This window comes from Herpailurus yagouaroundi, unplaced genomic scaffold, assembly GCF_014898765.1.
Source record: "Herpailurus yagouaroundi ecotype Mexico unplaced genomic scaffold, PumYag 182, whole genome shotgun sequence".
NCBI classification, from domain to species: Eukaryota; Metazoa; Chordata; class Mammalia; order Carnivora; family Felidae; genus Herpailurus; species Herpailurus yagouaroundi.
In genome coordinates this window covers 23,706,845-23,733,264 of record NW_024412413.1, presented here as the reverse complement: position 1 = coordinate 23,733,264, position 26,420 = coordinate 23,706,845, and the positions used below count along the sequence as shown (strand labels likewise).

The 26,420-nt window shown below is 39.2% G+C and overlaps 1 long non-coding RNA gene across 5 annotated transcripts in view; it reads left to right on the top strand.

The window, feature by feature from the left end:
• Positions 1–26,420, top strand: part of LOC121040569 (uncharacterized) — a 100,231-nt gene that overhangs the window by 9,876 nt on the left and 63,935 nt on the right. Inside the window, exons 3-6 of one of the 5 annotated variants that reach the window (XR_005795358.1) lie at positions 19,496–19,632; positions 20,221–20,329; positions 20,859–20,971; positions 21,504–22,875. This is a non-coding gene — a long non-coding RNA (uncharacterized LOC121040569). Of the gene's footprint in view, positions 1–2,237; positions 4,176–19,495; positions 19,633–20,220; positions 20,972–21,503; positions 22,876–26,420 lie in introns of those variants that run through there. The other 4 variants (XR_005795359.1, XR_005795360.1, XR_005795361.1 and 1 more) reach the window with 4 other exon arrangements.

Below are 26,420 nucleotides of genomic sequence, written 5' to 3'. Positions count from 1 at the left end.
TTCAGTGTAGTGCAATGTGATCCAGACTAACCTACTTCAATTCACTGTTACTCATTGGATTTCTGATATTTATGAATATTTTAAACTTCCTTCCGTCAATTATCTCTTCGATAGTATTTATTTTTTTGGCTGGGTAAGGATAGTAAGAGATGTTAGTACATAGGACAAAGAATTTCTCATCTTTACCACAGAATATAATCTTTTAAAGAGTTCAGAATTTCTGTGTAGTTTGGGGGCTTTATTGTTTTCATTCTAAGCTGAATTGAAGTTGGTACAGTGTGAGACCTTTCTAACTAAAATGGTATTGTTTTTACTTAGTAATCATGATTATTGTCATAAATTGGGAGAGACTTCAAATCATTTATTTACTCAATTATTCAGTTGGCTTTTTTCCCCCTTAATTATCTTGTCTGACCAGTGTTGCTAAAGGCACTGAGGATTTTACAACAACAGGCAAAAATATGATGTTTCCCTCATCAACTATCATATAATTGGAGAGAGAAAAAGAACTTTCAAGAATTAATTGGATAATATCATAAAATTACTTTTAGCAATCATACTTCAGTTCTGTGAAGAGAGAAGCTATTCCCTCACAGGAAGAAAGCAGTATTAACAATCAAATGTAGCTTTTTGGCTCACAACATTGTTTCAGATTATTTGTTGTGAGAACAGTAATGAGTATGTTCAGAATAAAGGCTAGTTCTTGAAAATGGATTTTACAATTTTCAATTTATTTCATCAGCGAAAAGATTCTCATTTCAAGAAGACTTAAAAAAAAATTAACCATGTCACAGGGTTAGTTATGAACGGTCCAAAACTTACAAATACTTTATTGAAGGTTTATAATAAACAATGTGTGGGTGGGTGGGTGGGGGTGGAGTTTATTTACCATTGCCTCAATTGTACATCATGATAGTCTTTTAAAATTTGGACCCAAATGAAAATTGAAACGTTTTTTGAAATACTTCAACTTCCTTGCTGTCTTGAGAAGACAGACTAACCTATTCTAGGCAATGGAAAATTTTTCAAAGCTGTATTTAACAGTATCCTTAGGTGTGTAAAGCCCTGCCCGGACTTTGTTCCCTGGCAGAAATATTACACCACTCACCCACATGGCTGAAAACACTGGGCCAAGCAACACCTAACATTAAGCAAAGAGCTTTCAGATTTGTTCCTTATTCGTCCTTACCACAATTATAAAATTTGAGGATTTTCAGGAAAAGCAACTTCGGATGTAGGTACTTGCCATTTACCAGGGCAGCCAAAGATCAGCTAGCCAAAAAATTGTTAAACTTTAATTTACAAACCTTGAAGTTGTTGCCCTTAGTTATGTTAAGACCTCCATATTGAAAAGCCCAGTAATAATCCAATTATTCTTACTTTTGATCTTGTGGAGTTTATAGACATAGAGAAAAGAGCCTTGAGCGTTTCTGCCCTCTCTTCTGAGGGAAGGGAAGAAATGGAGACAAATGAGCACCCCAGTCCTAGGAGACATCGCCTGTGGACAGTGTATATAGCATTTGATAAACCAGGAGGACAGATGCCCTCATATTAAGGGACCAGGGGGAGGGTGCAGCAAAGGACTCATTCTCCCGAGTCTCCTATTATGAATGGACTTGTACTAGATGCATCATAGGGAGACTCAGACAGAAGGATACTTAATGATCCCCACTCAGAAAATAGAGAGCAGCTTCCTGTCTAAAAAGTGGCAGCTCTGGGTTCTCAGTGTCTTTGAGAAGCAGGATCCACCATCCGTCTAAACAGATAAAGAGAGCAAAGACACTATGCACCTTCTCTCTGTGACTTGTGAATGCCTTTGGTGTCCCCAAATAAGGAAGTCCTTTCACTGCTGTCTACTCTAAGCTGTATTTCATTTTTGATAGCCATTTGCAGAAGACATTTTCAGACTCCATGATATGTAAAGAAAGTATGTCTGAGAAATTCTTCAGTTATATTTTTCCTACCTCCCCCAGCAGGTGATTTGGAGCATGAAGTTTATAAACTTAGATACCTCCTATCAATCTCTACCTTTAAAACTATACATTAGGGATGCGTGGGCAGCTCAGTCGGTGGAGCGTTCAACTTCGACTCAGGTCATGATCTCGCAGTTGAGGAGTTCGAGCCCCTCGTCAGGCTCCGTGCTGACGGCTTGGAGCCTGAGTTGGATTCTGTCTCTCTCTCTCTCTCTCTTTCTCTCTCTCTCTCTCTCTCTCTGCCCCTCCCCCACTCATGCTCTGTCTCTCTCTGTCTCAAAAATAAGATGAACATTAAAAAAAACTACACATTTAGGCTCACACCATTTGAAGAAAAAAATGAAACCAACAAAAAAACTTGAGAAGGCAAAAGCATTCTGTATTGGGGAACACAATATATGGTTAAATCTGTGAATCAGAAGGGATGAAAGACAGCGTTTAGAAACAAAGAGATCAAGTTTTTATTGAATTATGGATTCATCTATTCTCAGTTTCGCTTCCCAGATCATAATGTCCACTGTCTTCTTAAAATTTGATTTACCTCTAAGTATGGTTCAGCGTAGACATCCTTTCCTTGTTTGCTCTTTCTGGGGATGACACCTTTCTGGCACTTCTCGAGGGTGTTCATACATGACAACTTAACGTTGGTATAATTTGCTTTTTGTCATCCAAGTCTTTACCCCAGAGTATTTTGATTAATAATGCTTCTGATGGCAAATACAAATTCCTGTGCTTCATCTTGAAATATTTAAATATGAAATCAATATTACAGTGCTGTGTCAATGGCCAGGAGCACAGAGCATTTTTCTCACACCTATGGTGAATCCATATCTTGTCAATAATTGACCGTTAGCTTTTCAGGTTCGTGTTCATTTTTTAGGCTACATCAACTGGTCATGTCATTGTTATGTTTGAGCTTAATGTCCTGTGATTTGAGGGTCTCGGATGTTTTTCGAAAGTCTGATATTCTAATATCTGAGCACACACTTTGAAGACAGGGTGATAAGAACTCAGACCTCCTTAAAGGATCATCCAGATGGCAGTTGGAGCATTTTCTCAGTTGATGTCTCCTGTTCTTGTTCACTCTAGGGCCCTAAATTAAGCAGCAACCTTTGAGGCAGGGAGGAGATAGTCTTTGGAATCCAACCAAATTAGATTCAAATCCAAACTTTGCTATTACTTTGGACCAATTGTTTAGCATCTTTGAAACAGTTTTTTTCCTCTGCAAAATGAGGATTCTAACACTCACCTTACTAACACTTCTTGAACATTTCCCACATGCCAGGCATCAGACCGCATGGGCTATAAGGCAAATACTGTTATTATTCATGGTTTACAAATTACCACACTGAGGCTTAGAGAGGTAAAGCAAATCCACTCCAAAATACACATTGGTGCTAAGTAGTGGGGCCTCTTGTTGGTTCTTTTATTTCCGTAGAATTTCTTTTTAAGAAAGGACTTGCAGGGTCAAAAGGTACATACATAATAAATTTAGTTCATTTCTAAACATCTTATAGTTTTAAGCCCTTGACTATGAGAAGCAGTATTAAAGCTGTATTTTATATTTCACCATGTTGCTGCATTGCAGACTGTTGCTGTTTGAGAGTGTTCTTTGTAAGTGGCCGTGGAGAGCTATATGCTATGAGAACTGCTTTATATTTTTCTTCTTGAAGATAGTGATGATGCTCTCATCTTGATGAGCACAGTTCCTTTTCAGTAACGATTCTGGATAAATGGCTGTTGCATGGAATTGAATACTAGCCTACGAGGCAATTGTTATGCCTTAGATGAAGAGTGGATGCCATTTCCAGAAGAGTTTGACATTCTCAAGGAGGAGTTTTATAGCCTTGAAGAATTTTATATTTGTGATTTGTATGGCTCTTGATAAAGAAAAAAGGAGAGTTGTTTCCTGGGAATTTAAAACTTTGATTCTGTTGTGCTTCATCTCCTGCCCATTCCCCATTCACAAGACCCTGCTAACTTCAGCTTCTTCTCCTACTTCATCTGCAGGCTCTTGAAATCTGTGGGATGCCTAAGTGTGTACGGAAACACGGAAATAGCACAGTCCCTTTGGTTAAGAATAACATGTCAGTTTTCTTTTTTTGCTTTTGTGTGCTCTCTGGAGCTCACCCATGCATGATGTTCCAGTTGACTTCAAAGGCAAGTCTGTGGTTGGATTAGCTCCACAGGACAGAAAGCAAGGTAAGAAACAGGCTTAGTGCTTTCAAGGCCCACTGGGGAGCTGATAGAGCCAAGCTATGTGGTTACCAAGACGATTTGTTCATTTATGTCCTCGTGGAAAAACAGGAAAATTCGCATAATACTTTCTATCTTATTGTCACGATTAAAATCATTTTTAAGTGGTGACTGGACAATCCTCAAAAGGTTGCTTTAGAGCTATATAATGCCTATACTTGGGGAGTTTCAAGTCTAATAAAGAAAACATGAATATAACAACGATTCGGAGTGAGAAAGTACTACTAAAGTCACGAAGACATGGAATATGCAAATAGGGTGATTTTAGGGTTAAAAAGGGATGGCCTAGAGAATAGTGTGTGTTTGAGAAATTGCTACTAAGGCACGTTTGCTCTCCAGATTTTGCCAGCAAAAGCAGAGTCCTGACAGAAAGCTAGAGCCAGGTGTTGCTGAGGGAAGTGTGGAGAAGGCATCATCACAAATGAGGGCACACTTTGGGAGAAGGCTGAGAAATGGAAGAGACATGGCTGGACGACGTAGGCATCAAGATGTCATGCTGGAGAAGAATATGGCAGACTGGAAAGGGTGGAGAAGAATATGGCAGGCTGGAAAGGGTGCGGAGGCAAAGCAGATAGGGCAGGGTGAGGTGCCCATGTGGGCTGTGAGGCTGGGGAAACCTCCCAGATGAAACGTCAATGTGGAAACCTAAGGAGGAATTGGAAGACATGAGGTCCATGGAAAAGCATGGGAAACAGCCCTGGTGGTTCTGCTGTGTATTGACAGTAGGCTTATTCAGGACATCTGGAAGCGGCACAAAGGCAGATGAAGAGTCTTAAGCTGAGAAATCAGAGGACCCGCTGAAAGAGGCCACAGTCATCCAGGTGAGGGATCACCAAGCCCTGGACTAACACCGAGGACACCATGTAAAAACGAGGGTAACGTGGTAGTGACGGAGGATATAATCAAACAGAATAACAATTACATCCACAAAACCCAACATCAAAGAAGGAGGGCTCCGAAACAGTAAAGGGTGGAAAGGGACTAATAGTTTGAAGGTCTTGCTTCTCTGATGGAGAAATGATGGATAGAGCAAGTCCAAAGATAGACAGGATCCGAGCAAATCCTAGAAAAAGGACCAGGCATACCTATTGTTATGTTTTTGTTTTTGTTTTGTTTTGTGTTTTTTCTTCTGTCTCTGGAAAGAAGAAGAAAGAAAATAAGATTATTTCTTTGCACTCTGACTTACTCCATTTTATCTCCAGGATCACAAAATATGTATTAGTTAAATTTATATTAAACTACAAGCATTTTTTTAATTTCCTAGTCCCCACCCACTGGAGTTCTTGGAGATCATTTTATTCCCCATTGTCTAGGGAGACACTACAGAGAAACTGCTGTCTTTGTATTACTGAACCTCAGATTGAATCTTGACTGTAGTTATGTTCTTCTAGTGAATAGAGCAGAAACAGAAATGAATCATTTGTCTCCAGAAACTGTCATTCTGACTTTGCTTTTGGAGGCACTGGCATGTGTACTGTGACTGGAACAATCCTGCTTTGATTTGTCATCAAACACTTGTTACTGGACTTTGAAAGGGAAGAAAAATATTGTGAGATTCAAATGAGCTTTTCATTTGGAAAAAGAAAAGGCTATGTGTGTAGCTCTCTCTTCTAATTATTATCAGTAGGTGTTTCTCTCCCAACAAGTATGCCATAATTTTATGACCTCAGTACTGCTCAATATTTGCTTCAGTATCTACAAACCATATTTTGATTTAATTTCCTAAATCTTACAAAATATAACGGAAGTGTCGGTCCTAGTTGTCTTTTGGCTGGAAATTCTAGAAGAGGAAACCATTGAGTGGAAGCACCTCAGTTCAAAGTTACAAGAGAGGCTGAACTTGGAGAAGGAGCTTGTTTAGAAGGTCACAGGCCTACGTAGTGACAGAGCCAGGAAAAGCTCACATCTATTCATGTCTAGATGACCCTCTTTTAACTATGCTGTGCTGTCCCTTTCCAGTGTAGGAATTTCTGTGCTGTAGAAGGCTAACTGCACATATAATTGCCATCCACCAACAAATCAGATTTCACGTGTGATATCTCATAAGGTACCTGCACATCTGTCTCAACAGCATTACGCCAAAGTACCATATAAGCGCTCTGGTAACGACAGGGCTTAAATAGGAGTTAAAGAGGTTTGGTTTTTTTAAATCCTGGGACCAGGGCAAATTGCCCAAGAGGTTTCTCAGCTGGGAATGTGGTATAACAGAAAGCATAAGTAGAAGAGGATAGGAGGGTGGAACAGCCACTGATGGAGCCACGGCTGAGTTTGCTGTGGGCTGGGTTAGCAGTTCAGAACGGCAGTTCAGGGCTGGGTTAGCAGTTTCATTCTTTAGCACAGCACAGTTCATTAGTTCAAGTGTATCCCTGTGTTTCTCCTGTTTTAAGTTTCCTCCCCTTGTCCTGGTTCCTGTCCATCTTCATTCCAATATCTCTCTCCCCATCTCATTCTAACCACTTGAAAATTTGATGTATATGTATTTTGTGCATTTCCTTGTCTCCACTTTGCAGTCCCCAGCATCTGGCACCTGCTCTCAGTTCACAACTGAACTCATGGTTCCTAAATTGCTCAACCAAGTGGGTGTTTTGAGCCTTTCCTGGATCTCTCTGCACATTTGGACTGATGGATCACTCTCTCCTTATATTAAAGTTTCTCTGGTTGTTCCTTCCCCGTCTCTTTTGTGACTGTGTCTTCTTCCTCCTTCTTCCCCAGGGTTCTTCCTCAGCCCATTGCTCCCCTCCCGTATTCTCATCGACTTTCAAGATTTGCAGTTACTCATAATTTTATTTGTAGTTCAAATACCTTTTTTTTTTTCAAATATACAACTGTCTGCTGTATCCATCAGGCACTCTCCAGTTTAATGTGTAAACTGATCTTATCATGGCCCCCCTTAACCTGGTCTCTCATTCTGTGCTCATTCTACATCATATTGTGGAACCACGTCCACGCGTTCACCTGGACTAGACGCCTGAGACTCATTTTTCGTTTCCTTTTCACCACTGTTGTTATCTTCCGTGTCCAGCCCATTGCCAGGACTGGCTCGTCTCCCATCGTAAATACTTCTTGCATTCGTCTGTAATGCCCTTCATTACTACCACTGGTGTAGTTCAGAACGGCTGCTATTTGGCTATGATTTCTCCTTTTCTTGGGCATCTGCATTATTTAAATGGCCTTTCTTCCATCAGCCTTATCACCATCAAGTCCCCCTGACATATTCATCCCAAGGCAGACCTGCCTCTTGCAAGCTTAAAACACGGGTGTGTTTTCCTGCCCTGCTGGATAAAATCCAAAATAGTCCCAACTTAAATTCTAGCCTAAAAAACACTACATCCTGCCCCGCTCATCTTATCTCTAACAATTTCCTGTTTTAAACTTTGCTTTCCAGGCACAGACAACAGCTGGGAATTCTGCCTATGAACCCTATCATTTCTTGGCTTTTTCTGTCTCATTTGCCTTTAAGTCACTTCTCTGTCCTCTGTCCTGGCCCACTCCTAGGTCTCTTTTACTAAACACAAATGTGTCACCTCTTCTAAGAATCCTTCTTTTGTGTGTTTTCTCACCCTCCACCTCAACTATCCTTACCCATGCCCTGAGCATATTCCAGTCATGGCATGAGCTACATCATATTCTAGTTTGTGTTTGTGTGAGCTCTACAGTCGATTGACTGTTGTGAACAACTTGTTAGCAACTGATTTCTTTCAACTAAATTCAGACTGACTTCTTTGGATGAGAACTTGGTAAGTATTGGAAAGATCTCTGTTCCTCTGCTGATTTCGAGTCAGGGAGCTCTTCATGTAAGGAGTTATATGTATATAATTTACCTTTAATTTAATTTTACCTTTCATTCTTTAGCGAGCAGTAACCTAAGTCACAAATATACAAGTATCTTTATTTTACCTTCTCTCCCAACATCCACACTTTACCTACATTTTACTGCCAAAACAAGCTGAAATTGAAAAAGATGAAGTTGGGGCACCTGGGTGGCTCAATCGGCTCAGCCCCATGCGGGGCTCCATGCTCCCTTAAGATTCTCTTTCTCCCTCTCCCTCTTCCCCTCCCCCCCCCGCTCCCCCCTCCAAAAAAAGAAAAAAACAAAAGAAAGAAAGAAAAAGACTAAGTTATTGGCTTGCATGGAACACCCCTGTTCGTTTAGAAGGGTCACAGGAATCTATTTTCTCAGTTTCCAGATCTAGGCTCTTACTGCTTTGTGACATTGCTTCTCTGTGATTTTTAAAACATTTAAAGATACATTTTATATGACCTTCATTCACTCACATGTCTAAAACATTGATTTTACAGGATAGTCCGTTACCATGCCAGAGGAAAAATTTTAAAGCTTTATTTATCCACATACACTTTTTTTCATACCAAGAAGTAGCACACTGAACTTTGCTGTCCCCAAAAATACTATAAATGCTATTTTCTCAGGAAAAAGAGTGAGGTTTATTTTTTGTTAATGAAGTGCCAAACAAGCTAGCCAACTTGCTGGGCATAATTAAATTGGAGCATCTTTGGCAGCACACTATGTAGCTCCCTCCATGCAAATGTTTTGCAAAAATTTAGCTTAAGCAATTTTTTTTTTTTTTTGGACAGATTCTCTTCAGGAAGAGACATTCAGGAATTGGGAGCAGTTCTCCCGATATTATAAACATTTTCAAAGGCTGGTTAAATAAGCTCCATTATTTTCCTAATCACTTAATTCAAGTCTTTTCTTCTATGCCCACCTACACACATTCAAATTTCAGCACTTGACCTATATAGGTGCGAATAAAGTGGTGGCCAAGTTCAGATTTAAAAACGTTGTTTGTAAAGTCCCTCCATTTCTAGTTTATATTCCTTCTTCCTGTGCTTTACAGTACTGTTTATTCACTATCTCTTTTTGTTCTTCCTAGAATCAGAGAGGGAACACACACATTCCTTAAGAAATCACTCTTAGAATATCCTACAGAAATAGATTTCCAAAGAGAACATGCCAAAATGGAAGACAAATAGATACTTTGTTTTTTTTAAGTACACCTTCTGATTTCACTTAATACATTCTCTCTTGTGTCTGCTCACCTCTTCTCTTGTAGCTCAAAAGCAGGCACAGATAATACATAAACAGATGAGCGTGACTATGTCCCAAAGAAATTATTTACACAAACAGGTGGCAGGCTGGATTTGGCCCACTGTCATACTTTGCCAACTCCTCATTTAACTCGGAACTCTTTTATTTTGATTTTTAAAGTCATGGACATGAAAATTAATGCTTCCTTCCTTAGTAAAATTTTATAATCAGAGACAAATACGTGAATTCTTCAATGATTACAAAAGATTAATACTTTTTAACATCTTTTCTATATCTGAAGTTATTGCTTGTACAGTTGCAAGTTTCTTGAGGGAAGTGCAGGGATGATAATTTATCACACACTTTCACCATGACCAAATGCCTGCTTCATGATACAGGCATCTTTTTTTTTTTCTTTTCTTTTCTTTTCTTTCTTTTTGCTTTTCTTTCCTTCTTTCTTTCTTTCTTTCTTTCTTTCTTTCTTTCTTTCTTTCTTTCAAGTGTTTATTTATTTTTGAGAGAGGGAGCATGAGCAGGGAGGTGCAGAGAGAGAGAACAGAGGATCCAAAGCAGGCTCCGCATGCTGACAATGGAGAGCCTGATGTGGGGCTTGAACCAGAAACCATGAGATCACACCCTGAGCTCAAGTCTGAAGCTCAAAGGACTGAGCCTCGCAGGCACCCCCAAGCATATTTTCAAACAAATGAATGAATGATTAAGGCTCTGTATGACAACTGGTAAGTCAAGCTGATCCTGTTGCAGACAAAGTATCAGACCCAATCTTTAAGACTTAGTCCCCTGTGCTCTCCTATTTCCAAAGATGCTGGCTTAAATGCACTGATAATGGTATAAAGAACAAGGCCATGGTCAGTGGCGAAAGTGGTGTGTGCTTCCACCCGAGCCCATGTTCTGCAACAGCTGATCATGGGAATGTTTTATGGTAAGCATGTATGGATAAGATTTTAACAAGTATGGTGTGGTTTTTTCTTTAGCGCTGTAATCTGTCACATTAAAAACAAGAAGGAAAACCCTTTTGCCTGTGAATGTGGGCTGAGGAGCATGATGGATTTACTAGTATTTTTGACTCCTTACATTTGAGGTTATCATGGGCATAGCATCTTGGGTAGAGCTTTGGAAGTACTTGTAACAGATAAGTGGCCATACGCCAAAAAAGATGCTATTTACATAGGTTAAGAATATCTACTCTACAGATCTCAGTGAGCAATAAAGATAGTGGTAGGCTCAATTACAAAAGACCTGTAATTACATTCAACATTCCTTGAGTATAGGTGCCATAACTTGTATTTCTTTAAACTTATGTTTCTTTAAAAATTAATTACAAAAAATAATAATAATCACAGTGAAATTTTAAGAGGGAAAAGGAGCTCCCTCTCCTCCTCCTGCTCCCCCCTCCCTAATTCTACTTCCCTTCCCAGACAGGACATCTATTAACAGATTGAGCCTCATCTTCTTTTTACACTTTATCATACATACACTTTGTTTGTGTGTTTGAAACCTACCTGGGCTATGTTTCTACTAGTTGCTTTTTATCTCTTTGTCTGTCTGTCTATCTATCTATCTGTCTATCTATCTATCTAGTAACCATTCCATGCTAGCTGATTTAAAGCTCCTTCATTCTATTTAGGAAAGGAGTGCCCATTATACAACCACTTTATACTTTTCTCCACTGCCCCCTTTAAGCTGTGTGCTGTGCTTATAGCCGTTCCAAATATACTTGCATTAGAAATTAAGGAGGTGAAAACAGCCCTTTCTGTGTGGAGAAATGAGCGCCAACTGTAATTAATCTAGTTGTACTTTCAGTTGATTTTTGGATGATTGTTGATCGCTTTGTAGAGTTTTATAGCACTCTGCCAAATGTGTCCTGGGTTCTTCCTGTGGCATATTTTTGTATAACTGTGTGTTTATAATTATTCAACCATAAGGACCCATGCCTGCACACGCATGCCCATGCACATGTGCAGATTTGTTTATTTCAAAGAGGCAATTCAGATGGCTAAGCTCAGAGTGGAAATCATCATGACATGAATCTGCCTTTTGTGACAATGGCACCCTAACAGATACAGTGTGCAAACACTGAACTTTCAGAACATTCTACTATCCTGCAATAATTGCTACATGCTTTTGGCCTTATTAACAAGAAGTTTCTTTCCCCTTCTACGTACAGAAACCTTTATACCTTACCATTCAGAGACAGCTATTTTTAAAATTTCCAAATTCACTTGCGGCTCTGTTCACTGCAAGATCTTCCCATCTATTCCAACTGTGTCAAACTATGACAAAAACAGGAGAAAACAAGAATAGACTATACATGTCACTCATGTTGGCTGAGAGTTGAGCTGAGAAAGCAAGAACTGGATGATGGAGGAATAAACATGCCATCGTTTGAAAAAGAACTCTTCTCTTTCAATCTATATATAACATCCATCATAAACTGAGCAAGACTATTGAGAGTAATAATTACAATACTATCTTACACTTGTCTAGTGCCATATAACTTGCAACGTCTTCTTCAAATTTTAACTCATTTCATCTTTCTGACAGTCCCATCAATTAGTCAGGACCGAGCTTATTATTTCCACCTTCTCTCCCAGCCCTGCAGTTACTTCCTGCTGTTCTTTCCAAACCTGGTACATCCGATTCAGAGAAGTAGAACTCCCGGCCTTCAGTGCCACTCAAAAGTCATCATGTTGGGCAATATGCTTGGTGATATGTTACACTGTGTACCTTTCTGTCGTGGTTCACATCGCCCTAGAGAGAATACAAATCACTAATAAGCTGAGGTCAGATAATTTAGAATTATTGAGGTAATGCTACTTTTTTTTTTTTTTTTTAAATAGAGACCTGTAGTAGTATCCCAAATAGGTAGCAGGGATTAATGCCTAGGATTTATTCTCAGTTGTATCGTAGAGTCATTTGGATTCCATCCATTTCTCTAGGAAATTAGCCACTGATAATCATAATTATGACCCCTAGGTGTAGTAAGACAATGAAATGCCTCCTGAATTATTAAGAAGTGTTAATTTATGTCTACTCTGTATGTAGTTTCAAATAGTTTACTGCATTGTCATTTCTTGAAAATTGGTCACCTGTATAGATGATATATACATAAGATTAAATTTTAAGTAATGGTAATATTTCTTTAGAAAAAAGCCCTGTTATCAGTGCTGAATAAACATGCCATTGTTTTATATGGATTTTTTCCCCGAGATTTCTGTTTGATGTCCATCTTGACATATTTCCTCATTAGCTGCAGGTCGTTATTTGAGAAAAAAATAATGCCCAGCATTTGTATCCCATTTTATTATGCTATATATTGCTTTCACTGTCACATACATTGTCCAATTTATTATATAAAATAAGCCTCAGGGAGCGTTGGTGGTTTGTTCAAAGACACATGGCTAATAATAAGTGGTAGAGAAGAAATCCAGTTCCATCTGTCCAAGTCAAGAACTTTGTCCATCAATCTACAGCCATCTTGGAAACCAGTCTCCCAGAATTTACATCAGGAGGTGTCAGCTGGCCGTGGGCCTCTCCACTTGTAAGCCCATCTGGCTGAGTTTCTTTCAAGAGCTTGTCAATGTAGCTAATATCAACCAACAAATCAGAGATTCAGGAAATTTGTTGTGATCCTGATTACAGTGAAAAGGGATAATGTTCCCAGTATTAGATTGCTTTCCATCCACTTGAAGAAGTGCATAGGATACACCATTTTAGAGGCAGATGACTTTATTCATCCTACAATACAACCAAGAACAGACACCTTTGTTAGCTTTCCTTTTTTCTTTTCTTTTCTTTTCTTTCTTTCTTTCTTTCTTTCTTTCTTTCTTTCTTTCTTTCTTTTTCTTTTTTTAACATATATGAGAATAGTAAGCCTTAAAAGGAAATATAGGTGTGGACATTCTCCATTCACCTTGGATACAAAATAGATTTTCAGCCTTTGATGAAAAGAACAGGCAGTGCCCCATTCCAAGGAAAGAGTGTGAAATCAGAGAGAGAACTCTGAAAAAAAGCTCGGGCTTACCCCTCATTCTAATCAGAATGTTTTTAAACAAGCTGCCCGGATATTAAGTGACAGAGCAAAGTCACTGCTTTTATGAAAAGTGGCACGAGAAGGTGAGGGACACCTCTAAGGAAGAAGGGCCTTTGCCATTAATAATTATCTATAAGGAACAAATAGTGCCTGGGAAGTGGGGCTGGATTCAGAGAAATAGAAATCTAAAACATTAGGGAGACCTCTGCTTTTTCATGAGATATTGCTGATGCTGAATGCATATTTCCAACGAGAACAAAGCTGATAACAAAGCCATCTTGCACTCATCCATTCTGGAATATTAAAGAGAAATGTCTCCCATGTTATTAAGCCACTTATAATTATTTCTGACATGTCAAAAATACTGAGGATACAGAGAATAGTCGAAGATTGGGGGTAACATTTTTTTAATATGATGTCAGTCTTCAAAGAATTGAACAAGTGGCCCCAGAAATGATCATTTCTTTAAGTATGACACTGCCACTTAATAAACCAGCAGAGAAAATATTGGAAGGAATTCTGCCAACATTCTGAGACTAGCGTAATTTTGAACAATCAAGCATAATGGCAAGATCAAGCCTCGTGTCAGGCCGTATGACTTGTAATTCTGTGAAATTATAAAACTTGTGAACAAAAGGGAATGAGAAATATGTGACTATGGAATGGAGGTAAAGAATCAGGAAGCATGACATTCCAGTTCTGTCCCCTCTGACCTTACTGATATGCAAATTGGCTCATTATGTCAAATCGGCTGAGTTGAAACAATAAAGGTTTCCTAAGAAAAGAATTTCCAGTTTTACCACAGAAAAAGATAAGTTTTGCATTTGGAATGTCTGAGAGCATCTGAAGTGTTGTCTCATTAAAATTTATGATCAGAATTAATTCACATTCATTTTGTTAAGAACCAAATCACCTGGGTTGAATTTGTGTGGGGAATCTTAAAAACAGATAATGAGAAGCGACAGCAGGTCTACGGAGTGGCCAGTGAGGACCACTCATAAATCTGATTTTTTTCTTTTTCTTTTGTTAACTTTCCATTTGGCGTTTAGAGACTGGTGTTGGGGAATCAAAGTCATTTATTGGCATTTGTGTTTGTTATGAAATAAGTAGAATCTTTTTTTTTTTTTAAATAAGTAGAATCCTTTATAAATCACTCAGGTTGAAGGATTTTAACAGCCTTAAATAAGACCCAAACATGTGGCAATAAGAGAAAATAAGACTGCTGGAAGAAAATAATAATTTTGTGCCTGGTACTGTGCTCAGGTGACTTAATGATACCCGCAGACAGAAAGCCTGAGCATGAGCGTGGAATGGATACCCTTCCCACAAAGTTGCTGAAATGGTCTGTTTCCTTTGCTGTGGATGGCTCATCATCTCAAGTGAGAGACCAAATCGTGGCTGTTAGGCTCCAAATCGTCCCCTATTCTCCACATCCTCTTGGTGGCAAAGGGCTGAGCAGAGCATTTCCTCTTCATTCCCTTGTTGTCCTCGTAGATAATTCCTAGTGGAGGATGCTGGCATCTCTTGCCAGTAAAAGTCGCCGTGCATTTCCTGGCCCTCCATTTCCCTTCTAATTGAATTACTATCAGGAAATGTACTTCTTCTCTAACACTTTAACCACCTTCTTCTACCTCCGTGAGTTCTAATCCTAGAACCATCCCTCACCTGATAATACTATAGGCAGATGAGTATTTCTGGAACACACCTCCTCGCGCATCTACAGAACCAGAGGCTAATTATTGCTAAAATCTCATTTCAGAATGAAAGTCAGCTGGCCTGGGGAGTTTAGGAGTCCATGCCTTCTGAATGTTGATGGCAGTAAGCTTTCATGGGCACAGATGTAGGATTAAAAATGGAGATCTTGTGGGCTTTCTTTCACCATTCCATTTTCTGTCTACTTTCTTTATGCCAGATGAGGCTGCACATTGACCTCTCTATTCAAAAATTTAAATCTTGACTGGGATGCTACACTACACATTAGTACTTCCTTCCCCTCTGGATAGCCATGGAATATGCCATCTCTGAGGTACTGGGACATGAGTCAAAGATTCTTCTCCTCAAGTGGTTCCCAAGTCTCACGGCACCTGAACCACAAAAAGGTAGTTCTGTGCATCCTGGAAGTCTACAGGCAGAAGTTTGAGCTTTACCCAGAATAGCTTCTCTCAGGTTCTTCTGCTGGGCCTCCAGCCTTCTCACTCTCTCTCTGGTGACAGTGTCCATTTTAGAACCAAAAAGAAGAAAAGTTTCAATCTGTTCTTTCTGCTTTGTATAACACTTACCAAATAGCTCAGTGCAGGTGGGTACTCAGTGAGTCATTTTCCTCTAATACTTGTGTTACCCTCTCTTTGCAATGGAAATGTCTATTTCAGGTTCCTAAGCAGCCATTTGTAAATCACCCATGTGCCCTCAAAGAGTTGGGACTGAACCATAAGCCTAAGCTTTTAGAATATAGAGAAGGTAAAGGAGCGAAGAAAGAAACAGACAAGCTGAATATGTGGATAGTTTTACTACTGTTGAAGTGCACAATTGTTAAAATTGCATCCCTGCTGTCCAGGTCTGTCCAGATCAATTTCACTTCAGCAGCTCTGGGCAGAAATCTGGATTGTGTTATAAAAAACAAATAATTAAGCAAACAATCCTTTTATGTGACTTAAAACTTTACTATATAGAAAAATCTATTCTTGGCTTTTGAGGTGTCTGACAACATTGTTAGCTCTGATGACTTTTTGAGTAGTTCTGTCATATTCTGTGATTTGCCTGAGCTCTTGCAACATAAAGGGGAATAAAATTATTTGTGGGATCTGTCACAGTGAATTTTTAAAGCCAAATCGTCCCCAGGCTGAAAGGGTTTCCTGTGACTACAACTGATTTTCCTAAAATCCATGTTAATACTTGCAAACCCAAATGACAAAACTTTTGATTGTTAGTGCTTGGTGGCCGCTGAAGGCTATAGGCTTAGTTGCAGCCACAAACTAGATGTAAGAAAAGCAATGACATGTATTTATTGAGTGCTTGGTTGAATCATTTTACGTGGATTAGTTTATTTAATCCTCATAACTCTAAGCAGTAGTACTATTTTTATTCCCATTTTATAGATGAGGAATCTAAGTCATGGAAAAAACTACCTGCCCAACTTTAGCATCAGGATTTGACCTGAGGAGGCCTGATTCCGTGAGGCAACAATTAGGTACATGCTCTATTCAAAGCCCCTATTTAATTAACAATTTTTATACTAGCATTTTATTCCTTATTTGATATTTTCCACATTCAGTAAGCATCTTCCAGAATTTAAGTTTCAAAGGAGTGAATGGTGGGGGGCCTGCGTGGCTCAGTTGGTTGAGCTTCTGACTCTTGATTTCTGCTCAGGTCCTGATGTCACAATTTGTGAGATCGAGCCCCTGGTCGGTCTCTGTGCTGTCAGTGTGGACCCTGCTTGGGATCCTCTCTCTCCCTCTCTCTGTCTCTCTCCTGCTTATGCTCTCTCTCTCTCTCTCTCTCAAAACAAATGAATAAACGTTAAAAAACAAATTAAGGAGTAAAGGGTATCCTGAAATGATGATCAGTGAGAACTGATTTTGCTTCTGACTACATCTAACTTATTCTGAAAGAAGGAGATAATGGCTCAACATGGAACAAAATGCCTGTGAAGAAGAAGCAGAAAATGAGCCAAGGGGCCAGAACAGTTCATAGAGCGAAGCTTTTAGTTCCAGGCAAATTAATTCCACGCATATAGGAAAGAAAGTACCAATTTATTTTTTTTTTTATTTTTTTTTTCAACGTTTATTTATTTTTGGGACAGAGAGAGACAGAGCATGAACGGGCGAGGGGCAGAGAGAGAGGGAGACACAGAATCGGAAACAGGCTCCAGGCTCCGAGCCATCAGCCCAGAGCCCAACGCGGGGCTCGAACTCACGGACCGCGAGATCGTGACCTGGCTGAAGTCGGACGCTTAACCGACTGCGCCACCCAGGCGCCCCGAAAGTACCAATTTAAAGGCATCACCGTTTGATATAAATCCCTGTCCATAATGACATCACTTTGGCTAGCATGGCTGGGCAAGGACAAGAGCAGCCAAGTAAAGGCATAGACTCTGGAGCCAGACTATCTGGATTCAAATCCTAGCCCCGCCACTTTCTAACCATGTGATCCAGGGCAAGTCCCTCCTTGCCTCCTTGCCTCTTTGACTCTGTGTTCTTATCTGTAAAAGAATAACAGTACTTGCCTTATAGGGTAGTCATGGGGATTCAATGAGATCATGTATATAAGGCATGTAGAAAAGTGCCCAGCCTATGCTAAGTACCAGAAGGATGTTTGCTCTGTATGTCCTTATGAGGTACTCAGTGTGCGACCAAGATACAGACAGTGGTTTTATATTTAGACATTCTTAGGGCTTTCATATAGGAAAAGGACACAGTAGATTTGATTCATCTTAGATGCACTTTGCTAAATAAAGTAATTTTTAGATCACCTAGATTTATTTTAGTTTTAGAATTTGAGTGTTAATTTGTAAGGTCAATCAACTAACCTGTTGCCGTGACTCAGTCTGAAGGTGGAATTTTGCTCCCGGCAAAAGGGGATTTAGCATATAAACTGAACGATTATCAAACAAAGACAGACAGACTGGCCACTATCTTGAAAATGGGAGTGGCACAAAATGGGTGATAATCCTGCCTGCAAAATCCAAGGGATTAGGGAAACCAACCAGGGTTTAGAGTTTGACGTAGCAAATGTATTTTGAGGTGATATTGATAGAAATAAAGTGTAGCTCATAGATTATAGTTTGGATAGACTTCCGCACATTTAAATCTTCCCTCTTGCTTTCTTCAAAGAGTTGGAATGGATGGTCCGTGACAAAGCCTTCCATGAAGGTAAGAGAGGCTTTATTCCTTCAAGGCAATTTGGTCCAACTCTGCTAGTTCATCCATGGGGGAAGCCTGGCAAAATTCCAAAGGTGATTAGTGTTGTATCTATTATTTCACAGGGTGGAGTGTGTTTGGGTAGATGGAGGGGGAAACCTATAATTTCATAGCTGCTGGTTGAACATTTCTGCTAAACTTCTTTTTATTTTAAAAATTGGTGAAAAGATCTCAACATTCAAGATGATACGAGGGCATTGAACTATCCCCAGGATAGAATGTACCCACAGTGGTTGCTAAATCTTGGGGTGGTGCAGGTTGGAAGTCTCTAAAATATTTCCTGCAAAATATGAATTACTGTTTTGGCCCATTTTTCTGGGAGATTTAAATCAACTTTTTAATTACTTGAAGTCTGAAGGTTTTTCCCCATAAATATAAAATCAGAAGTGAAAGCTTAACCTAGACCTTTTAGGAAAAAAGGTTGCATTTTAAAATCATGCCACCACTGTCTTGTTTGGGAAGAATACAAGTTGGGTCCAATCAAATGTTGAGTCATCAACTATTTCAATGCCCATATTCATCATGCCTGAGAAATATAAGCATTCTTATTTTTTTAATAGGCTCTTTGAATCATATTCTAAATGAGTACCATGTAAATAAATTAGCACAACAATCACGCCATGCTTTTTTGTCATCATGGGTCATTTTCATCCGGATGCTTAGTGATTTCATTGCACTTGTGTAATCAGATGAAGAAGCTCCACCACCGGAGCATCCATGGGTCAGCTATGTAGACTCTAGCTGCCAAAGGCGCTTCTCCTTCTGAACAGAGCGCTTTGCTCAGCCAGTGTAGACATGGCCTGATAAACAATGGAACTTCTCCCTTGAGCTGGAGTTTGGATTGATCTAATTCTTTAACTCAAACGTGTGCACAGGTTTGATGAGTGTTTAAATGCCTGCATTTTAGTAAAACAGGAACTTAAATTGACAGTAATGTGAGGAATCGCATAATTTATAATGAACTTGAAAGGCAGGAGCACTCACTGTTGCTCAAGCTAATCAAGGGACTATCAAATCAAGGGTTTAACATGAGCTTAAATATATGTGGCAGGAGGGTTGTTCTTGCAGGCTTATATCTGTCAGATCTTAACACTAAACCTGTCAGGGTGCAACATGGCCGTGTCACTTTTAACCAAGATGTCACATATATTGTGAGAAACAACCTGCTTTGTGTTTTCTTCTCTGGGATTTTACTGGGAAAAGCAAATGTAAAAGGGATTTTTTTTTTTAACACTGCATTTTTATTTTGCAGATTCTCAGGCTGATGGAGAGAGTGACGAGTGGGTTGCCAGCTATAGTCAGCGTGCACAATGGCTGCGGGGAATATATTCAGACATGCCCAAGGAGGTCTGCCCAGGGGGAAACACATACCTTTGAGGTTTAAATCAGGTGTGTGAAGAATGCTAGAACAGTGACTTCTACGATTTTTTGTTTTGGTTTGGTTTTTGCATTTATGTTTTTCAAGGAAAACAGGATGGATGGTGGCTCTTGGCTGTTCCTCAGACTCTTTTAATGCCACGAAATACACCCCAAGTTTAACCTACTCTCTCTCCTAGGATGTGATATAGTCTACTTGCTGCTCAAAAGGGTTGTCCTCTATTTTATCAAAACTTTAGATTTTAAAGAGGTAGTTTTTCATCTTCAAAAAAGGTTTTGATTTTGGAGCTATTTTAAAACTGAGAACTGAAGTTTTTCAGTTTGTTTTTTTACCACTTGTCTATTTGCTGGGAAAAATAAATGCTATTTGTAATATAGGAGTTAGCCACAAGAGACCTAAGAAAAATTATGTTCACATTATCTTTAGAAATACGTGTTCTCATTATCTTTAAAAAGTTGTTAAATGTCTCAGAAATGTCAAGAAGATGTAACATTGTTTAGAAAATATAAACCACATTTCCTTGCAGGATGAAGTTGTGCTTAATAGCTCTGTTTAATTCATTCAGAGACTACACGATTTTTGTTGCTATATTTTGTTAGAAAGGAAGGAGAGGCTGTTTCTACAGGTGTCATAGAAAAATCAATATTGAGCCACGGATTATTGGATCCCATAGAACCATGGAGACTTGGCAGTGAAATTCTTCCAAAGGTGAGTAGGGGCATTGATTTTCCTTCTCATGCCTGAAGAAATATGACACAGGAACGGAGGCTAAATTTAGACTGGAAACAAGTCTGATTTGAAACTATGTGCCTTTAAAAAACTTTGTGACAGTTTTTTTTTTTAATTAAACGAGGAAATTGAATGTGAGCATATAAAATTTTTCTCATATATTTTTCTTAGATTTACTTTTTTTCTTTATTCCTTTGCGTGCTTTTGAAAAAAAAAAAACGACTATTTGACCAACATTTTGTCTATAATTAAGATCCAGTGATTTCCTGTACAACATAAAACAGTCTCGCTCTTAAACCTCTAACCACGACTGCAATAGTCCTTCACCTTCTAAGAAAAAGCATATTATTTATACAATCACACTTAAAAATATGTGCCATGATTTTTAGACGCGTACTTGCTTACTTGTTTCTTTGTTTTACAGTTTCTCCTAGACTTTGAAAAGTTGAAAAGCTCCACATAACGCATTGGTTGTTTTCCTGCATTGCTTAGCATTCCATCCTTGCAGGCAGACGGTGTTCCTAGGTTTGGAAGGATAAATCCCAGGGGAAGTGAGCTGAAGAACATTTCATGCATCACTCATCCTATTATGAGCCCTGTGGTGTTCCATCTCTCTACAAGGTAAGAGATTTATTGTGAGTTGGCTTCTGCCAGTGGAAAATGACATATGCTAGTGGCTCGTGCTTCCCAGTGTGTGCTTGTGGAACTCATAATTGAGAATGTAGCAATTGTTTTATACGCTGAAGAATAATTGGAAAATTTAAGTTACTCATACACGCTCTATCATGCACATCTGTCCCCAGGTAGCATGCGGTTGCCCTATCCTGGGACCCACATTCTGTAGTATTGTCTTCCACATGTGAGGTGGGGTGGCCAATTGGTCATTTTTATAATGAATTTGAGCAGAGTAGATGATCAAGAAGGATAATTCATGTCCTAAAGTAGAAAATGGCCAAATTACCACTTTGCTATGTCTGGGCATAGATACAATTTAAGTTTTAATACTTTGTGGGATCAAGAACTGATCATAAGAAAGTTAAAATATAAAATGCTGGGGAGTTCATAGTAAGCATAGAGTTATATTAATATTAAGCTTTCCTTTCTGCTGTCCAGTGGAAAATTCGTAATTCTTTATCCTTTCCTGAACTTGCAGGCTGGCTGAAACAACAACAGAAATTGGTGTGTAATTCGTATTCTAACTTTGGATCACCTGGTTAATACTCTGACTCTGACTACCCAGAAAGACAATGTTCTATAAGAACTATCTGTTAAAAGGTCTGCTGCTGCATTATTAATAAAATAACAGGGAAAATGCGATGATCTGGATGTCCCATCTGATGAGGTAAGGTTTTATCATGTCCCATAAAATGAGATTACATTTGATTTTATTTATCATTATCCCAGCCCCAAGAAAGTTTGCATTTGTCAATTTGACACAGAAATCTGTAATATAAAGCTTAATATGCACTATCTAAACTGCGACCAATTTCAGGCATTAAAAGCCAGGCTATTTAATGTATTTTATTTATGTGTAAATTACATTATCGTTACTGTTTTTCTATCCTTTTCAGCTTGGAAAATTGTAACTCAGTATATCGCACAACATACTTCAATAAAAATAAATTATGTATATTATAGTTCTTATGGGGGGCAAAGGCATACTATTTTACTGACCTTTGGTGAGGTTTCACTTTTGATGTGTGAATTTTTAAATGTGAACAAACCAAAAACAGTGGCATACTTGGAAGTAATCTAAAGCTAAAATGGGAAATGAAGATTTTGTGGTAAGTGCCAGCCTCGTGTTTGCTATTGCCATACTTCGGCATCTGCCTGAGAAGAAAAAAAAGTACAAAAGACAATGGAGAGATGATGGAGGAGCTGGGCATATGGAAAGTTCCAGGTGCCTGTGGATACAATATGAGGATACTCAAATATCTAGTCCTCTTTTTTTGATACCTATCCTGTAATCCATCAGAGTGGCCACGTGCTCTCTTTGTAGTTCAAAAATATTAGTGTTTTCAACATCAGTGCCCATTATGGCTATACCAAAATCCCCTTCTATGTGTAAAATATATCTTACCCATATCTGAGCAACATGATTGTAGCCCTTCTCTCTTTAGGTTAAGCACATTGTATGACTTCTCTTAAAATGTTGCAAAGATGAATTTCCACTAGATAATTTGTAGTTGGTAAAATATCATGAATTTTTCAGGGGAAAAGTGGCAATTAATGGAAACATAATTATCTTCAATGTGAAAATAGTCTGGGATGCTAACTTTGGCGAGCACAATGTCTCTAACTCATTATCATTTTCTTTGCTTATTTTGTTGTCATTCTTCGGGTTCTTTCTGGATCCATCTCTCTTTTGTTTCCCTTCGACTCCTCTATTGTATTCCAGTTGGCAGTTAAAGAACCGAAACAGCAATAAGACTGCGCAGGCACATTTTCCCAGTGCCACCAACTGGGCGTTAAGCTGACTAACGTTTTGAAAGCCCAGCCCATTTCGTTCACAGCAGGCAAGGCAGGTAAAAGCATTTCTGTATTAAAGTACACACTTTGTTTCTGTGGGTTCTTCTGATCTAAATTGTCTTGTTTGCCAGTTGGGGGGAGAGAGACGAAAAGTAGGTTGGGGACCAAATGTCTGGGGTATTTAATCAAATGCCCAGCAACTCCTGATTATAGGAGGCAGAAATTTCACTTTCCAGGATAACTATGGTGGATTTTGTCAACCCAAATGGGTGTCCACCTTCACCCAGCATGTTATTGGGCTGCTCCCTACCACTGTCTAAATACAAAGCAATGGAAGAATTCCAAATAGTTTTAATAGTAACTCCTGGGTTAGAGGAAGCTACATATGCAGGGTGAAAATTCCCATAAAACATAGGTATACGGGAAGTTCCTCAAACAGTACATTTTACATGTTGTTGTTTTCTTCTACTAGAAGAAGAATGTGAGCATTTATTTCACTATGTTTTGTTAATTTGATTACTGTTTCGTAAGTGGTAAGTATACACCTCCTTAAATGTTTTATGAAGCTCACTTAATCAAGCAAATATGCTAAAGCACATCACTGTATTGATCCCTGACCTTTTGACCCGTCTCTCTGCCATGCTGGCTGCCTTTTTCTCGAGTTCTCCCAAATGAGAGCTTAGGGAGCCGACAGAGTGAGGAGAGGCGTCAGCCTTCTGTCTGAGCAGCAGCAGACTGTAGAGTTGTGTCACTGGAGGGGATTTCCTTGCGAGTGACAAAATTGGGATGAATAATATCAGTTTGCATTTTAAGGAAGCTTATGAGCACTATACTGAATTGTCTAGGAGGGATGAACGTAACATACATTTAAGGCGGGAAGATTAAAGTTCTGAGATGTGTTAGATTACTGCAATAATGCTATCGCTCATTTTATGAATGAATCAACATATTCCCCACCTGGTGCCCACATGCCATATATTGAAATAAATTTAACAGAGCCTCTTTCACTGGAGTCAGAGCCTTTACACACACCATCTTACCACGGAGTAGATCCCTAGTTTGTTTTATGTTCTATGACCATCGTATGGCCATTTCTCACCAAACGGGATCAAAAGTTAATAGAAGGTGCAGTGGAAAAATGCAATAACTTTGTCTTTGAACTTTTAGTGAAAGAAAGAAAGAAGAGAAAGAAAGAAAGAAAGAAAGAAAGAAAGAAAGAAAGAAAGATAGATGACAGTCCATGGATGCCCATACCATGACTATCCATGGAATCTTTTCAAGAATGTGAAGTCCCTTCTACTTTAGCAGTTAGACAAATTCTTCAGCCAATTTGACTTCAACTTGGCAAAGATTTTCTATTTATAAATGTCCCTTGGGGGGTCCATGAGGAATTTCAGATACCCACTTATTTTCTAGAAGAGAGTTCAGAATCAATAAGTTCAAAATATTTTAAAGTTACCATGTACTTTGCTTGAATGAAGCAGCAATGCTGTGGATATGGCCATATCCTTTCAGGCGCTTGACCCGGCTAAACTCCACTGCACTACATGGCCTTCTGGAGGCCCAACAGCATGACGTCTCATATTATTCACTTTCTGGTTTCACAACTCTTTCCCAGGATAGTCATGGTTGGGGCCAAGGGGTACAAGGGTAGGGGATAATTTTTGTGTGTATATTTCTTTTCCAATTTGTTAAGTGAAAAATGCTGGAGAATAAAATGTCCTCCTTTTGTTTATCGTTCAAATAATTGCATGAAATGCGAATCAAAGCATAATGGTCACGGTGAGTGAGGGGAGGAGGCAGTTACCCTTCAGCTACTATGGTTCTCAGGGGCCCACTATACTATCTTAATAAGCTGAAAGGAATGATGTACCATTTCTCTCTAACATGACATAAAGTTCCTTTAAATGGAACAGTTCCTTTAAATGGATTCATTTTTAAATCTGAAAGGCAATGGCCGTGATCCAGGTTGAATACGTGCACACACGTAGTCACATGCATGTACTTCTTGTACACATTTTTTAGCCAAGTAATAAAACTGGTGGAAAGGTGACCACGAGGACTCCTCTAAGGGTCTGGGGGATGGGTGTTACCCTAAACAGGTACAAAGGCAGGTCCGTTTTTTAATTTGAAGCTTTGGGCTTTAGCTTAGAAATTCACTGACATTTTACATCCTGTCTCATTATATGTCAAGATTGTTTTACTTAAAAGAAAGTTTTAATTTGCTTACTGTTGAGTGAATCTGATATTTGAGATGAGTGTGCTGCATTTTCCCTTTCATGAGTCACTCAAAGAACACGTATTGAGCTTCTGCTGTATGCCAGGTACTATTTTACCCCCCTTCTCCAACACCATCACATATCGCAGACACTCCTATTTGAGGCTGAAAAGCACAGAATAGAGACACACAGAGATGTGAAATAGGTGGACTGGTAACAGATCTGTGAATTGTAAATTACTGTAACTCCTTGATACTGGCCACGTTTTTCTACCCAGGGATTTTAGATGATCATTGTCAGAATTTCACAGAAAGCCCCATCAAATCTGTACGTTTTTGTTGAACTTAAAGCAATTCCTTCAAGTTCTAGAGGGTTCCCTTCTTACTTTCGGTTTTTCGGGGACACAGAAAGGTCTTCGTTTCCCATTTCTACTTTGACACATGCTCCACACCTAAAGACTGACACCCTTCCATTTCCCTCTTTCCCTCTTTGTTTCCCATCTTTTCTGAAGATAAACTCCTGCATTTTTTTTTTTACTTCTTTGTCTAATTTTTGTCTATTTGACATGTGTAAAGTGAAGAGATTAAAAAAAATCAGTGGATGGGGGGGTCTGACCTCTCTGCTGCAGGGTCTAGAATGTTGATTGGTGTGTGTGTGTGTGTGTGTGTGTGCACGTGTCTGTGTCATATCATGAAAATATTGCAGCTTACGTTTAGTGCATAAATGCAATGGTTACACAGGAACTGGATTGACTGATGTGAATTCCTGCTGTACTGCTTACTGGCTGTATAAGCGGTTTCTAACCCTGCTTTTCAGCTATAAAATGAGGAAAGTAATCGTACTCACCTCCATTGGGTTGCTGTAAAGATTACAGGAAATAATGAGTGTAAAGCACGGTGCTTGGCATATGGTGGGAGGTCAATAAACGTTAGCAATGATCTTTAGTGTTGCCATTACTTATTTCGTGTCTATGCAGACACACACATACCCCCAAATACACAACTTTCCTATATGCTGCATTCGTCAAAGAATGATGGTCTTAGCCAACATTGTGAAAAGGCCTTCAGAACTGTCAGCTTTTTGTTGTGAAGGTGCATTCTGTCTTTACCCCCTTTGAAGGCCCAGTACTCTGCCTCTCTTCTTGCCATTACTGGTAAAACCTCCTTGCAAGCAAGGACCTGAGATTTATCCACACAAAGGTCTAGATGACGGAGAACATTTGAGGTGTTGCCCTTGTAAAGGTCACTGACCTCTTATCAAAGATCAAATACTAAGCTGATGAGATCGCAGTCATCCAGCAGCAGCTGGAGAAATGTATTCGCCAGTGTAATTTCTCCTGGTCCTTCTGGAGATCTCCCCAGAGTAGGAATGGTTAACTAGGC